A 16,063-nucleotide genomic window follows, 5' to 3' on the forward strand; every position below is an offset into this window, starting at 1 on the left:
CCCCAGCACACATGCTCCCCGCACGCTGCCCCATTGGGACCACCTAGATGTGCAAGACGGGTGGTGTGAGTCTCGAATGGGAGAACACTGTGTCTCAAAGCAGGCCTGAGACCCATTCATGGTGACCAGCTCAGGTACAAGGACTCCAAGGGACACTTCTGCAGTGACTACTCATAGGGCTTTACGGAAAAGGGAGCGGGGCACCGTCGGCTTCTCTCCCAGTTCTGTTCACCGCCTTCCCTGTTGGGAAGGGCACGTGGGGACAGAAACCACGCTAGCGGAGGGGGAGGGGCCTAACTCTGCGAAGGTAGCAAAAGAGGAGATTGTCCAGGCCCACATGCGGCTCTTATCACCCCCTCTTCCCCACCCCAAGATACGGAAAGCATACCATAGCTCCTTCCGCAGCCCAGAGCTGACGGATGATGTGGTCTTCAACTGTATTTTGTCACCTTCAACATCCTTGGGAAAACCCTGGTTCCAGCTACTTCAACACTGAAAGGGAGCCTCTTGGGTGAGTGTTGCCTGAAGCCAGGAGGTGGTGGTCCCTGAGCACTGATCCAGGATAATCACTTTATTTAAAAGAAGCAGGTAGGGCTTCCCTGGTGATGCAGTGGTTAAGAGTCTACCTGCGGGAAGATCCCACATGCCGCGGAGCAACTAAGCCTGTGCGCCACAACTACTGAGCCTGTGTGCCGCAACTACTGAAGCCCGCACACCTAGAGCCCGTGCTCCGCCCCAGGAGCAGCCACTGCAATGAGAAGCCCCCCAACTACAGAAAGCCCAAACACAGCCACAAAGACCCAACACAGCCAAACATAAAATAAATTCATTTTAAAAATAAAAATAAATAAAAGCAGCAGGTATGGAAACATATGTATATGTAAAATGGATTCACTTTGTTATAAAGCAGAAACTAACACACCATTGTAAAGCAATTATACTCCAGTAAAGATGTTAAAAAAATAAAAATGAAAAATAAAAGCAGCAGGTAGACCTTACCTTTGCTCATGGGGTCTCCTTCAAATGGAGCTGCCAGGTAGAAAACACACACACACAGATACTACACAGGTATGCACCCTATATCACATGTCTGTGATAGAAGCACAAACATACCCAGAAAATACCCGGAACACAAGCAGAATTGGCTTGTATTATTAAAATAACCCTTCTGAAATGTATCTAGTGGCCTGTTGTCCTTGCCTTCGGTTATTTCAGGTTCGATGCTGGGAAAGAACGTGTGTCCTCATCCACCCTGGCCTTGCGGACAGGGATGGGCTCATGGGGAACTGAAGCAGTGTCCATGCTGCATCGCCAGTTTATTTACACAGGCACACACAACCCTTCTTGTTGGTAGGACGACCCCAGCCTGAGGAAGAATTTTGCTGACGGACCAAAAACAGTTTCCACGGCTAGTCAGGTTTGGGCGGTAGCACTGCAAAGGGTTCTTGGAACCGGGACACCTGAGATCTCTGAGATCGGAATCGCCTCCTTCTTACGCAGTAGCGATGGTTTCAGCATCGTGCCTCCAGATGGAGAAAAACATAGCCTTTCTTTGAAGTTCCCCAAGCCCAGCAAAGTCGCAGGCTCCACGCTTAGACACCACTCTTGCTCCCATTCTAACCTCAGGCCCGAGACCTGAATGGCCTCAGCCATCAGCTGTGTAGGCTTCAGCCCAGGCTCCCGAAACCAATCCTACAGCTCCTGCTCAAGGTGTCACTCTCAAGAGCTGTCCTGGGCACCATCTTCCCTTGTGACTCCAGGATACTTCTGTGCAAATGGCAAGTTTTGAAACTGCCTCTTGGTACGTTCCTTGATGGAGGTCTTGCTATTCTTTTCCTTTGTGCATTTTAATAGTCAGGTGCTAGAGGGAAACTGGCTATTTTCATTTATTTATTTTATTTGGGTGGGAAAATGACATCTTTATTTTGGACTACCTCGTAAAGAAATGTAGCATTTCCTTCCTCCCCCCAGTTTTATTGAGATATAATTGACATACAACCCTGTATAAGTTTTGACTTACAGACATCATGAGATTATTTGCACAAGTTTAGTGAACATCCATCATCTCATATAGATACATGAATACATAGAAAAGAATTTTTGTGTGTGATGAGAACTCTCAGGATTTACTCTCTTAACTTTCATATGTAACATACAGTTGTGTTAATTGTATTTATCGTGCTGTGCATTACATCCCCAGTGCTTATTTGGCTTTTAACTGGAAGTTTGTATCATTTGATTGCCTTCATCTGTTCCCCACCCCACCACAAATCAGATCTCTTTTTCTATGAGTCTGTGTGTTTCTTTTTCAAGTATAATTGACCTACAACACTCAGTTAGTTCCTGTTACATAGTGATTGGGTATTTCTATCTATTTCAAAATGATTTCCACGATAAGTCTAGTTATGATATATCACCAGAGATATCACATAGGCATTGGTTATATTCCCCACACTGTACATTTCATACCTGTGACTCATTTATTTTGCAAGTGGAAATTTGTACCTCTTAATTTCCCTCACCTGTTTCTTTCTTTCTTCCACCTGCTTCCGCGTCTGGCAACCACGTGTTTGTTCTCTGAATCTGTGATTTTGTTTCTGTTTTGTTATGTTTATTCACTTGTTTTCTTTTTCAGATTCCACACATAAGTGAAATCATACAGTGTTTGTTGTCCTCTGACTTATTTCACGTACCATAGTACCCTCTAGGTCCATCCACGTTGTCACAAGTGGTGATATTTCATTCTTTTTAATGGCAGGGTAATATTCCATTGTAGTTATATAATATACAAGTTCTTCATTCATCTATTGATGGGCACTTAGGTTGCTTCCATATATTGGCTAATGTAAATAATCATGTAATGAACATACAGGTGTATATATATTTTCTAATTAGTGTTCTTGTTTTCTTTGGATAAATACCAAGGAGTGGATCATATGGTAGTTCTATTTTTAATTTTTTGAGGAATCTCCATACTGTTTTCCATAGTGGCTGTATCAATTTTCATTCCCACCAACAGTGCACAAGCGTTCCTTTTTCTCCACATCCTCACCAACACTTGCTATCTGTTGTCTATTTGATAAAAGCCATTCTGACAGGAGTGAGGTGATATCTCATTGTGGTTTTGATTTGCATATCCTTGATGATTAGTGATGCTGAGCATCTTTTAATGTTCCTGTTGGCCATTTGTATGCCTTCTTTGGAAAAATGTCTATTCAGACCCCCTGCGCATTTTTAACTCAGATTTCTTGTTTTTTTGATGTTGAGTTGTGGCAGTTCTTTGTATATTTTGAATATTAACCCTTGATCAGGTATTTGTTTGCAAATATCTTCTCCCATTCAGTAGGTGGCGTTTTCGTTTCGTTGACAGTTTCCTTCACTGTGCAAAGCTTTTTAGTTTGAAGTAGTCCCATTTGTTTAGTTTTGCTCTTGTTTCCCTTGCCTGAGGAGAAATGTCCAAAGAATATTACTAACACCAATACGAAAGAGACTACTGCCTATATTTTCTTCTACAAGTTTTATGGTTTCAGGTCTTACATTTAAGTATTTAATCCATTTTGAATTGATTTTTGTGCATGGTGTGAGAGTAGTACAATTTGATGCTTTTGCATGTAGCTGTCCACTTTTCCCAACACCATTTATTGAAGAGACTGTTTTTTGCCCATTGTATGTTCTTGACTTCTTTGTCATAGATTAATTGCTCATTTAAGTGTGGGTTCATTTCTGAGCCCTATGTTCTGTTCCATTGGTCTACGTGTCTGTTTTTATGCCAGTGCTGTACTGTTTTGATGACTGTAGCTTTGTAGTATAGTTTGAAATCAGGGAGCATGATACCTCCAGCTTTGTTCTTTCTCAAGGTCATTTGGGCTATTTGGGGCCTTTTGTGTTTCCATGCATATTTTAGAATTATTTGTTCTAGTTTTGTGATAATCCCATTGGTATTTTGATAGGGATTGCATTGAATCTGTAGACTGCCTTTCTTTTATAATGCAAAACAGATTTATCGGCATGCACGACTATGAGGATTAGGATCCAAGATGAAAAGGAAAGAATACTTCTGTCCAACAGAGAAGATCAAGATTCTTTAGCTGACTTTGGGACCTGCTGGGCGGGAAGACTTGCTGTGTTGCCTTCAGATGTTGTCTCTTTACCTGATGCTTCAGATGCTTTAGCAGCCTTTTCAAGCTGTCCCTCACTCTGGGCTGCCTTTTCTAAGTCCTTGGGATAGGAAAGTTGGTATTCCAGATAGCTTATGTTCCTGGTGTGTTGATCCAGGAACTTTTTCATGAAGCGTGAGAGATTGGTTTCTGTATTTTTAGAAGCCGAGTCCTTCACATGTTGCAGGAGGTTGTTTAATGCGTTCTCCAACTGCGGAGCAGACTCTACGGCTTGTTTGTCAGTTCCCTTGTGTCGTGTGGCCATTTTAACAATATTATAAGTGTCTGCTTATTTAGGCTATATTTACACCAGTTGGATAGGTACCTTTGAGCTAACGGGTCCCAGTCTGCTGTGAAGAAGTAAACAATATAGAACCAATATACAGAGTTAATCTTGGGCTCACTTGTATTACACCACAAAGAATCATGTAACATTATGCTCTATCTAGAAATAGATTATAGCTAGTTAGGAGAAATGATAGTATCATTTTAATTCCTAACAGTAATCATGCGTTATAGGTACTTGTTTGATGATTAAATCATGAGTACAAGCAGCCACCTGTCCAAATCTGTTTTGGCTACTTACAGAGTGATAGCTTAGATTTGTTTTGTGGCCCACTATCTACAAAGTGTATTCTAGAAGCTGAATTAGTTTTTTTTATGACATAATTAATTCATCAGTACATCTTATTTCAAAAGTTTTGATACTACAGAGAAAAACCCCAGAGTTCCTCTTCTCCAGGCCCCAACACCCAGAACATGCAGAGGGAAGCCTGCAATCCTACCCTTGGTTTTTCTGCTCCCCTACTGATTTAAGCAAGTGAGTGTTTTGGTTTGGTTTGGTTTCGTTTTCTGGCCACACCGTGCATCTTGAGGGATCTTAGTTTCCCGACCAGGGATTGAACCAGGGCCCTTGGCAGTGAAAGCGCCGAGTCCTAACCACTGGACCGGCAGGGAATTCCCAGCAAATGGCTTTACACACCTGAGACTCAACTTCCTCATCTGTGGAACGGAAAAAATAGTTTCTATCGCATGTTGGCTATTTTATAAAAAGGACTTGACTTTACTGTTCTCTGACTCACTGAAGGTACTTACATAATGATCCAGATGATTATCGCTTGACCCTAGTCTCCTGGGTGTAAGGTACAGTTCTTTCATTTAAAGTGATATGTTATCAGAAAATGAAAAATTATACATCCATATTATTCTTTTAACATTAGTGACTATAAAATCAAGTCCAGTTTATTGATCTAGTAAGAGAAATCTGAGATTTCAAAGCACTTTCTTCTCTTCCTTTTAGAATGATTTGGCTTGGTTTGGTTTTAAACTTAAATATTTTATTATTCTTTTTACATGTATATTTTGTAAATTTGTAAATCCCCAGGGCCCCGTTCAGTTCTTTTGTCACCTATAAATCTTAACATAGAAAGGCACATAGAGAAAAAAAGAATGAGGTGCTAACACCTCCTACAGTGTGGATGAACCTCAAAAACATTATGCCAAGTGAAAGAAGCTGGCAGCAAAGGTCACATATTGTATGATTCCCGAGCATTAAATATCCAGAGTGGGCAAATCCAGAGACAGAAAGCAGATTAGTGGTTGCCAGGGGCTGGAGGAGGGAAGACTGGGGAATGACTGCTGAATAAATAGGGGTGTCATTTTGGGGTGATGAATACGTTTGTCTGCTTTTATGTGGCGGCACCAGGTCCTAGTTGCGGCATGCGGGATCTTTGCTGCCGCGTGTAGGATCTCTAATTGGGGCATGTGGGATCTAGTTCCCTGACCAGAGATTGAACCCAGGCCCCCTGCATTAGAGTGCAGAGGCTTAACCGCTGGACCACCAGGGAAGTCCCGATGAATATGTTTTGAAGCTAGATGGTGGTGATGGTGGCAGAACATTGTGAATGTTCTAAATGCCACTGAACCATACACTTTAAAACGGGTAATTATATATTATTTGAATTTTACCACAATTCTAAAAAATGATATAAGAGGAAAATAATTGTTGTGGATAGACTGTGATAAAGGGTATGAGTGGAATAAGACGTGGGACAAGGCGTCAGTTTGACTGTCCTAAGCCTCTTTCATGTATTGGTGTTCCCCTAACCCAATCCCACTCTCATTAACTCTTGTTTTTGTTTGTTTGTTTGGGCACCTATTGTTGTCCTCTTGGATGCACCTGGTGATAGCAGAATAAATATTGAGAAGAAAAGCCTTCAGGTATAAAGGGGCTACATCTAAAATTAGGTAATTAGTCCTTTTATATTTTTAATTCTTTCAGAAATTTGTGTCAACTTTTGAGTTGTGAGATGCTTGATGATATTTTTATCTGTGGAAAACGGAGATCTAATGGCCAGATTTCAAGGTCAGGTAAGAGCTTAAAACCATATGCTACATTTGGACTTACGTTTTTATACTGAAATTAATACAGATGATGCAAGTAAGACTTTAAATGGGCACTAAAATCGTGACCTATGTCATGGCAGCATTCCATCTGAGGGCTCACAGTAGTTAAATCCCTTAGGATAGTCATGAGATAATCAAAGCCAGAGGACCAATGAAGCCAGTTGTTACAATTCAAAATAGCCAGTTTGTGAGAAATTAGCAGTTTTTAAACAAAGAGTTAGAAAATGTAAAGAGGAACAAAACAGAGATGAAGACTATAATAACTGAAATGAAAAATACACTAGAAGAAATCAACAGTCCACCCTGTCTTTACATTCCAGATCAGTGAATGCAAAGACAGCGTAGTGGAAATCACTGAAGCTGAACAGAACAAAGAAAAAAGAATAAAACTAAATGAGGACAGTTTAAGAGATGCCCAGCATACTAATATTCACATTATAGGAGTCACAGACGGAAAAGAGAGAGAGAGAAAGAAAGGGGCAGAGAACATATCTGAAGACATAATAGCAGAAAACATCCCTAACCTGGGAAAGGAAATACACATCTAGGTCCAGAGAGCAAATAGAGTCCCGAACAGGATCAACCCAAACAGGACCACAGCAAGACACATTGTCATAAATATGGCAAAACTTAAAGAGAGAATACTGGGGACTTCCCTGGTGGTCCAGTGGTAAAGAATTTGCCTTTCAACGCAGAGGCTTGGTTTCAAAACAAATGAGTAAACATTACAAAACAGAAACAAAGTCACAGATACAGAGAACAAACATGTGGTTGCCAGAGGGGGAGGGGGTGGAAGAAGGAAAGAAACAGGTGAGGGAAATTAAGATGTAGAAATTTCCACTTGGAAAATAAATGAGTCACAGGTATGAAATGTACAGTGTGGGGAATATAACCAATACCTATGTGATATCTCTGGTGACATATCATGACTAGACTTACCGTGGAAATCATTTTGAAATAGATAGAAATAGCCACTCACTATGTAATAGGAACAACTGAGTGTTGTAGGTCAATTATACTTGAAAAAGAAACACACAAACTCATAGAAAAAGAGATCTGATTTGTGGTGGGGTGGGGAACGGATGAAGGCAATCAAATGATACAAACTTCCAGTTATAAGCCAAATGAGCACTGGGGATGTAATGCACAACACGATAAATACAATTAACACAACTGTATGTTACATATGAAAGTTAAGAGAGCAAATCCTGAGAGTTCTCATCACACACAAAATTTTTTTCTATGTATTCATGCATCTATATGAGATGATGGATGTTCACTAAACTTGTGCTAATAATCTCATGATGTATGTAAGTCAAATCATTATACGGCACACTTTAAACTTATACAGTGTTGTATGTCAATTATATCTCAATAAAACTGGGGGGAGGAAGGAAATGCTACATTTCTTTACGAGGTAGTCCAAAATAAAGATGTCATTATCCCACCCAAATAAAAATAAATGAAAATAGCCAGTTTCCCTCTAGCACCTGACTATTAAAATGCACAAAGGAAAAGAATAGCAAGACCTCCATCAAGGAACGTACCAAGAGGCAGTTTCAAAACTTGCCATTTGCGCAGAAGTATCCTGGAGTCACAAGGGAAGATGGTGCCCAGGACAGCTCTTGAGAGTGACACCTTGAGCAGGAGCTGTAGGATTGGTTTCGGGAGCCTGGGCTGAAGCCTCGACAGGTGATGGCTGAGGCCATCCAGGCATCGGGCCTGAGGTTAGAATGGGAGCGAGAGTGGTGTCTAAGCGTGGAGCCTGCGACTTTGCTGGGCTTGGGGAACTTCAAAGAAAGGCTATGTTTTTCTCCATCTGGAGGCACGATGCTGAAACCATCGCTACTGCGTAAGAAGGAGGCGATTCCGATCTCAGAGAAGATCTCAGGTGTCCAGGTTCCAAGAACCCTCTGCAGTGCTACCGCCCAAACCTGACTAGCCGTGGAAACGGTTTTTGGTCCGTCAGCAAAATTCTTCCTCAGGCTGGGGTCGTCCTACCAACAAGAAGGGTTGTGTGTGCCTGTGTAAATAAACTGGCAATGCAGCATGGACACTGCTTCAGTTCCGCATGAGCCCCTCCCCGTCCGCAAGGCCAGGGTGGACGAGGACACACGTTCTTTTCCAGCATCGAACCTGAGATAACCGAAGGCAAGGACAACAGGCCACTACATACATTTCAGAAGGGTTATTTTAATAACACAAGCCAATTCTGCTTGTGTTCCGGGTATTTTCTGGGTATGTTTGTGCTTCTATCACAGACATGGGATATAGGGTGCATACCTGTGTAGTATCTGTGTGTGTGCGTGTGTGTTTTCTACCTGACACTTCCATTTGAAGAAGGCCCCATGAGCAAAGGTAAGGTCTACCTGCTGCTCTTATTTTATTTTTCATTTTTATTCTTTTAACACCTTTATTGGAGTATAATTGCTTTACAATGGTGTGTTAGTTTCTGCTTTATAACAAAGTGGATCCGTTTTACATATACATATGTTCCCATACCTGCTGTTTTTATTTATTTTTATTTTTAAAATGAATTTATTTTATGTTTGGCTATGTTGGGTCTTTGTGGCTGTGCGTGGGCTTTCTGTAGTTGCGGCGCTTCTCATTGCAGTGACTGCTCTTGTGGCGGAGCACGGGCTCTAGGTGTGTGGGCTTCAGTAGTTGTGGCACACAGGCTCAGTAGCTGTGGCGCACGGGCTTAGTTGCTCCGCGGCATGTGGGACCTTCCCGCAGGCAGACTCTTAACCACTGCGTCACCAGGGAAGCCCTACCTGCTTCTTTTAAATAAAGTGATTATCCTGGATCAGTGCTCAGGGACCACCACCTCCTGGCTTCAGGCAACACTCACCCAAGAGGCTCCCTTTCAGTGTTGAATTAGCTGGAACCAGGGTTCTCCCAAGGATGTTGAAGGTGACAAAATACACTTGAAGGCCACATCATCTGTCAGCTCTGAGCTGGGGAAGGAACTACGATATGCTTTCCGCGTCTGGGGGTGGGGGAGAGGGGGTGAGAAGAGCCACATGCAGGCCAGGACAGTCTCCTCTTACGATAACTTCGCAGAGGTAGGCCCCTCCCCCTCTGCTAGCATGGTTTGTGTCCCCACGTGCCCTCCACAACAGGGAAGGTGGTGAACAGCACTGGGAGAGAAGCCGACGGTCCCCTGCTCCCTCGTCTTTTAAATGGTCTTAATTGGTAAGATTCAAAGATAATGACCTATGTCAGAACCCAGTTTTATGTTACTAATATTATTAGTCTATGAAATCTCTCAGGCTGGGATCCTCTGCCCTTAACCAGTGTGCTTTGTATTTGGAGTGGTTGGTGTCTCATGTAAGACAATCTGTCTCAATTCCAACAAAGAAAGGAAAGTGCTTTGCTAAGTGTCATCTCTGAGCTCACTGCCTGGAAGACACCATACAAACGCAGGACCCACACAGACGTGCTGCTGAGATGGCATGGAATGGTAGAGGCATGCAGTTTGGGAGGAGGAAGTGTAGAAGGCATTGTGGCTCAATAGGAAGAAGACAAACTTCGGGCTCAGAGGGTTTCAAATCATAGCTCTGCCACGTACTGGCTTTGTGACTTTCGACAGACTGTTTCAGCTTTCTGAGCCTCATCCATACAATAGGATCTTAATAATAGTTCATAGGGCTGAAAAGAAGATGAAATGAAGAGATTCATGTAGAGCACTCAGAACAATGCCTGGCAAGCTGTAGGTGTTCAATAAACATTAGCTACCGTGATGATGATTAAATAAGACACTAACAACAACAGATGGAAAAAAACAGTAAAGGAATCAGAAAGAGCCCACTGCTTCCCTGAAGCTGGGAGAATTTTCTCAGTACTACAGGGACAGATGTGTCTTGAGCTGTCACTGATTAGGGTCTATGCCCAGCAGCCAAGGAAGAAGAAGGATTTGTATGGACACTCATTGATGAGCACACAAGCTGCAGAGCTATGGATACTGCTGCTGCTGCTGGGGACTGGCCTCAGTTCTGCTCACTTGTCTGAATCCCACAAAGCCCATAAGACTAACTGCTATGATCCTTCTAGTGCCACAGCAGGCCCCAAACCATAGCTTTGCCCTCTTTCTGGGCACAGGAAAAAAAAAAAAAATTTACTGCAAAAATAGCAAAACTTGACCAACGAAAAGAATAATGTAAAAATGGTTTTCAGCCGCCCTCTTCTGGAAAATCTGGGCAAGGGCTTTCCCAAAGACATCTCTGGATCTGGTCACTCAATAATGGGGCCTCAAGGGAGATTGATGGGCTCCCCATTTAGGAACTCGGGGCCAGGTACCAGATTACCTGGAGAGGCTGCATGGTGATAGCCCTTTGCCTTTCTTGGTGAGTCTGAAGATGAATGAGAGAGCTCCACTGTCTTAGCTTCGGACACAATTATTGGCCTGTTATTGGGCCTTGGTGGATATTGAGCACATGATTCATGGCTGTGAAGTAATCTTAAGACCATAAGTTCCAATCATGTCATGGATACAAGCAGATGTCTCAAGTCACCTCGTGGAGGTGGCTCAGGAATCTTCTATGTAAATGGTACATAGGAATGTGCAAAATTCGGCCCAGATGGGGTCTCAGAACTCCCTGAAAAGTTCTCAGGAGTGTCCCTTTGGCTGTCTGGCATACTGCCCGAAGAGCCAGTGCCTCCGCTGGCCCTATGAGGGTCCAGAGACAAAGACCTCCCTGGACCATAAATGGGCCTGATCAGCACACCTGATGGCTCCTCCCGGTTAACTACTAACGAGCAGGAATAGGGCGCAGCTGCCATCCAACCTGAGAACGACCTTTCCCTTACGGAGCATGGTAAGGGATGCTCAGCACAATGGGCAGAGCTTCATGCAGTGGGGATGTCTGTCCAGGTCGCTTCAGCAAAGAAGGCTTTCTGTATCTTCACTGACTCATGGATGTGGCTAATGGCCTTGCCATTTGGTCAGCCTTCTGGCAAGACTCAGACTGGCATACAGAACAAGCCTCCCTGTGGAAACAATCTGTGTTCCTCTTTAGGTAAGGTGTTTTTATTCTCTGACTTTTTTTTCAAGATTTTCTCTTTGTGTTTGGTTTTCTGCAATTTGAATATGATATGCCTAGGCGGGTTTGGGTTTTTTTTTGGCACTTATCCTGCTTGGTGTTCTCTGAACTTCCTAGATGTGTGGTTTGATTTCTATCATTAATCTTACAAAAATCCCAGCCATTATTACTTCAAATATTTCATCTGTTTCTTTTCTTTCTTCTGCTTTTGGTAGTCCCATTATACATATGTTATACTTTTTGTAATTGTCCCACAATGATTGGAGATATTCTATTCCATTTTTAATTTTTTTCTCTTTACATTTAAGTTTGGGAAGTTTCTACTGATATATATTCAAACTCTCTGATTCTAATCTCAGCCCTTTCCAATCATCTGATGGGTCCATCAAATGTATTCTTTATTTCTTTACAGTGTTTTTTATTCTAGTATTTCCTTTATATTCTTTCTAAGGGTTTCTATCTCTGTTTACATGATCCATCTGTTCTTGTATGTTGTCCACCTTTTCCACTAGAGCCCTTAGCATATTAATCATTTATTTTTAATTCTCAGTCTGATAATTTCATAATCTCTGCTATACCTGAATCTGGTTCTGACACTTGCTTTTTCTCTGCAGACTCTTTCCTATTATCATGCCATGTAATTTTTTTGTTGAAAGCCAATCATGAATTGTCAGGTATTAGGACATAGACAGGCCTTTGTATGACATCTTACTTTTATTTGGCCAGGAGATATGCTGTGTTTACTGTTTTCTGTATCTGTAGTATCAGAGGATTCAATTTCCACAAGCATCTTTGATTTTGCCTGCTGGCATCTTTAGTTTCCCCTACAAACCCCATTGAGTCTGAGCCTTCATTTCTTTCCAGCTGTGACCCGCTGTCACAGCTGAAAGAGTAAGGAGCCCTTACTGAAGTTTCATCAGGTCTGTGTTGAGGAGACACGTTCTGTAATCCTATGATTTGGTCTCGGTCGTTTAGTGTGCCTGTCCCCTGGGCTGTGACCTTCACAAGTACTTCTCAGGTTTTTTCTTCCCTTATGTGAAGGCGGATGGCCAGAGGGTCTGAAGTTTAGTAATTTCCCTTACCCCAAGTCCAAGAAGGCTCTGGTGAAGTCTTCTCCCTTGCTGGGTAGGCCATTGTATGGAAAATGCTCTTGGCTTATTTCAAAATGGTTACTTCTCCCCTCTCCCTGGCCAAACAGCAGGCAATTTTTCTCTGATATTTACCAAGAAAACCTGTTGAGGATCCGAAGGGTAAACACCACGATTGTCGGGGGTGGGGGGGGGTGCTTAGATTAGGCCCCCAGGAGTTTTTAATTCTCAAGTTAGTCCACACTCAGTCACCAGCAATTCATTGAAGCTACCATTTAAGTCCCAGTTTTACAGATTCCAGCAGTTTCTGCCTCAGGTGTGCTGATCTGTGTTCACTATAATCTGTAATCTCTAGCATCACCTGTTTCTCCAGTTTGGTGGTTGCAATTTGTCCCATGACCTCAATTCTCTGATGTGGCCAAGAATAGTCATTGATTTTTTTTAATTTTTTAAAATTTTTTTTTTTTTTTTTGCGGTACGCGGGCCTCTCACAGCTGTGGCCTCTCCTGTTGCGGAGCACAGGCTCCGGACGCGCAGGCTCAGCGGCCATGGCTCACGGGCCCAGCCGCTCCGCGGCACGTGGGATCCTCCCGGACCGTGGCACGAACCCGCGTCCCCTGCAATGGCAGGCGGACTCTCAGCCACTGTGCCACCAGGGAAGCCCTTTTTTAAATTTCATTTTATTTATTTTTTTATACAGCAGGTTCTTATTAGTTATCCATTTTATACATATTAGTGTATACATGTCAATCCCAATCTCCCAGTTCATCCCACCACCACCCTGCCCCTCCCCCGGCACTTCCCCCCTTGGCGTCCATACGTTTGTTCTCTACATCTGTGTCTCAGTTTCTGCCCTGCAAGCCGGTTCATCTGTATGATTTTTCTAGGTTCCACATATATGCGTTAATATACAATATTTGTTTTTCTCTTTCTGACTTACTTCACTCTGTATGACAGTCTCTAGATCCATCCACGTCTCTACAAGGAGGACTTCCCAGAACTTCTGCTGCCAGTGTCCTTGTCCTCATGGTGAGACACAGCACCCCCGCCTCTGCAGGAGACCCTCCAACACTTGCCAGTAGGTCTGGTTCAGTCTCCTATGGGGTCACTGCTCCTTCCCCTGGGTCCTGATGTGCACACTACTTTGTGTGTGCCCTCCAAGAGTCGAGTCTCTGTTTCCCCCAGTCCTGTCGAAGTCCTGCAATCGATTCCCACTAGCCTTTAAAGTCTGATTCTCTAGGAATTCCTCCTCCCGTTGCCGGACCCCCAGGTTGGGAAGCCTGACGTGGGGCTCAGAACCTTCACTCCAGTGGGTGGACTTCTGTGGTGTAAGTGTTCTCCAGTTTGTGAGTCACCCACCCAGAGGTTATGGGATTGGATTTTATTGTGATTGCGCCCCTCCTACCATCTCATTGTGGCTTCTCCTTTGTCTTTGGATGTGGGGTGTCCTTTTTGGTGAGTTCCAGTGTCCTCCTGTCGATGACTGTTCAGCAGTTAGCCGTGACCCCAGTGCTCTCGCAGGAGGGAGTGAGAGCACGCCCTTCTACTCTGCCATCTTGAACCAATCTCTAGTCATTGATTTTTAATCTGTTCATATTTTTTCTTGTGAGGGTGGGAATAAGTTGCAAGTTCTTTACTTATTGGAGTGGAATCTTTACTTTAGATTTTAGACATTGTTTTCTTTAGCTCTTTGGACATATTAAAATATCTGATAAAAGTCCATGAAAAGGCATGGAAGAACCTTAAATGCATTATTACTAAATGAACAAAGCCAACTCAAAAAGGCTACATACTGGGACTTCCCTGGTGGTGCAGTGGTTAAGACTCCGCACTCCCAATGCAGGGGGCTGGGTTCGATCCTTGGTCGGGGAACTAGATCCCACATGTATGCCGCAACTAAGAGTTCACATGCCGCAACTAAGGAGCCCATGTGCTGCAACTAAGGAGCCTGCCTGCCACAACTAAGACCTGGCACAACCAAATAAATAAATGTTTAAAAAAAATTAAAAAGGCTACATATTGTATGATTCCAATTATATGCCATTGTGGAAAAGGTAAAATTATGGAGACAGAAAAAAAGACCAGTGACTGTCAGGGGTCGGGGTCGGGGAAGAGATGAGTAGGCAGAGCACAGAGGATTTTTAGGGCAGTGAAAATACTCTGTTCGATACTATAGTGATGGATACACGTCATAATACATTTGTCCAAATCCACAGAATGCATAACACCAATAGTCCCCTGGTTCATTCTCCAAACTCCTTTGGAGCATCTCTCCTCCTCACTCCTGATATCCAGTCACACGGCCTTTCATAGAACATATGAAACTTTCCCAATTCAGGATTTTTGCCCAACACCTTTCATCTGGCTTATTTATCTTTCAGGTTAAGCTTTCGTGTCCCTTCCTGGAGGGGCCTTCCTTGCCCTCACAACCTAAATCAGAATCCATTGTATTCTCTCTCCTTGTACCATGTTCCTTACGTGGACACACTTACCACCATTCATGTATTTATTAGTTTATTGTCTGAGTCCCTAGTAGGGAGGCAAATTTCATGACAGTAAGGAAAGCATCTGTCTTGCTCCCTGATGTACTCCCAGCACCTAGCCCAGGGCCCAAGTGGAGTAGGTAGGTGCTCAGTTGACACATGTGGAATGAGTGAATAAAGGAGGTTTATTCATCCACTCTGTGAGGTTGATGCCATTACCTCAGAGTAGTTTAGTGACTGCCACACAGCTAGCAAGTGGACATAAATGGGTGAGATCTCAGAATTAAGTTCTTAGGTGAATACACCATCTAGGAAAGTATTTGCTAAGGGGATGGAAAGTAGGGGTGGGGGAGGAGTGGGGTGTGGAGCAAGGCAGTTTGGACGATTCCAGACCAGTCACTCTCAGGGAAATGGTCCCCGGGGGAGGGGAAGGGGAGAACCTGCAACACATATGTTCAGCATTTTACATGTTGAAAATTATCTTCTGTTTTCATAATACAGACTGCCCTGGCTGGGAAGGATAATAGAAAATTATCCTTCTTCTGAGGACAGATTTTTCCGATTTATGGGAAGGAGGCAGGTTTAAAAGGCGACAGGGAAACTGCCCCCAGCTTTCTACCATTTCCCTAAGCAAGTAAAGGGCTGAGGGGCGTAGGAGATGTGTCGGCACGGGTGACGCCAGGACCACACTCGCGCAGGGGAAAGTGGATCTTGGTGGCATGGCGCCCCACAGGCTGCACATCCCTCCCCGCCGCAAAGACTCCCTTCCACAACACCCCCAGCCGGCCTGCACCTTACTTCTCAGACTCCACACGCCCCCCACCGCAGCCCTCCGCGAGCTCCACTTCACCCCACGTCACCTAGCAGTCACACATCAACCCACGAAC

The sequence above is a fragment of the Phocoena phocoena genome, chromosome X (assembly GCF_963924675.1).
Source record: "Phocoena phocoena chromosome X, mPhoPho1.1, whole genome shotgun sequence".
NCBI classification, from domain to species: Eukaryota; Metazoa; Chordata; class Mammalia; order Artiodactyla; family Phocoenidae; genus Phocoena; species Phocoena phocoena.